This window comes from Calidris pugnax, unplaced genomic scaffold (genome assembly GCF_001431845.1).
Source record: "Calidris pugnax isolate Ruff unplaced genomic scaffold, ASM143184v1 scaffold170, whole genome shotgun sequence".
NCBI lineage: Eukaryota > Metazoa > Chordata > Aves > Charadriiformes > Scolopacidae > Calidris > Calidris pugnax.
The window spans coordinates 29,914-31,317 of NW_015090905.1; positions in this window are offsets into that span (position 1 = coordinate 29,914).

The following is a 1,404-nucleotide window of genomic DNA, read 5'->3' on the forward strand; positions in this document are numbered from 1 at the left end:
GCTTTATTTTTGCAAAACCCTCTGAAAACAAGGATTTTTAACAAATTTTTTTATTTTTTTATTTTTTTTTCCCCAGTCCCTTTTGGGGAGGGGAGAGGTTCGGGGTTCGGTTCCCACCGGCCTGGCTGGGCATCCCCAACCCCTTGATTAAAAGAAAAAAAAAATAAAAAAAAAAATAAAAGCAGCTGCAGGTGCTCGGCAACCCGAAGGAAAGAGGGAGGCGGATGATCAGACCTTCTTTTTTTTTTTAATTTTTTTTTTTTTTCACAGAGGTTGATGTACTTTCAGCACAGCAGTTCACTCAGGCCTCCATTCTGCACAGACTTCATGTATTGTCAACTTTATGCACTGTGAATGACTCTGTTGCTGTGTTCCCTTATGTAAAGTTTTGTACAAACACCTTTGAACAATTGTGGCTTTAGGAAATACTGTTGCATAAGGGGTAATCTACAGCTATGAGGATTCAACTATTATTTCTCACTTCCTGCAGCTATCAGCCAGGAAGTTCCTATCTGGGCAAGTAGATTTGGTAAGCTTTTTTTCAAGTGTAGACTGTGAGATAAGAGACTGGGTCCCCTTACTCTGAGTCTCTCAGAGTCAAAAATGTGCTTAGGTGTTTATGTTAAACCTAAGCTGGAATTTCAGTGGTTAATGCTAATAGAACAATTTCCTTAATTTACCTACCCACATTACTAGGTACCTGGTTATCCTCCAATAATGTACTTCAAGAAACTGAACTTCACACATGTCCACAGTGCATGGACCATTATGCAAAAAATAATTCATGGAGTAAGAGTTAACACGCAATAGAGGGAGTCCAACTCTGCAGCTTAGGGTACCCCAACACCTATACCCATTCAAAAGAGTACTTCTCTAAACTACAAAGCCATTTCCATTCCTTTCTCTTCCTTGTTCAGTTGAATCTGAGATACATGCTTCTCTTCAGCATTTCCTGATTACTGCCTTAAGCAGCGGAATTTGTCATATATCAGGTTTGTCAGGTTGATTTTTTGAGTCAGCAATCTACTTGCTAGCAACGGCATGGCTAAAACTCTATGTTTTCAATGTAGAATAGAACTTTGATTACTATTCTAGGGACTCTTACAGTAGAAAAAGGGGCCAAAAAAAAAAAACTTAAAAAAAAATTAAAATCCCCTGGCTGTTTTTTTTATAGGGTTTTTATGTATCGGGCTGATTTCAGTGTTGTGTTTTGTTTTCTTTTTTTTTTTTAATAAAACTAAACTTCATTGAGCTGCAGTGGCTGAGGCGGCGCAGCCTCCAAACACTTGGGATCGCATGGAGTTTGCCTTTTTTTTTTTTTTTAACCTTATGATTAATGAGTTAAATTTATTGGCCAGCTGCCCTTTGTAACCATGAATGAGTTCCTAAAAAAAAAAAAAAAAA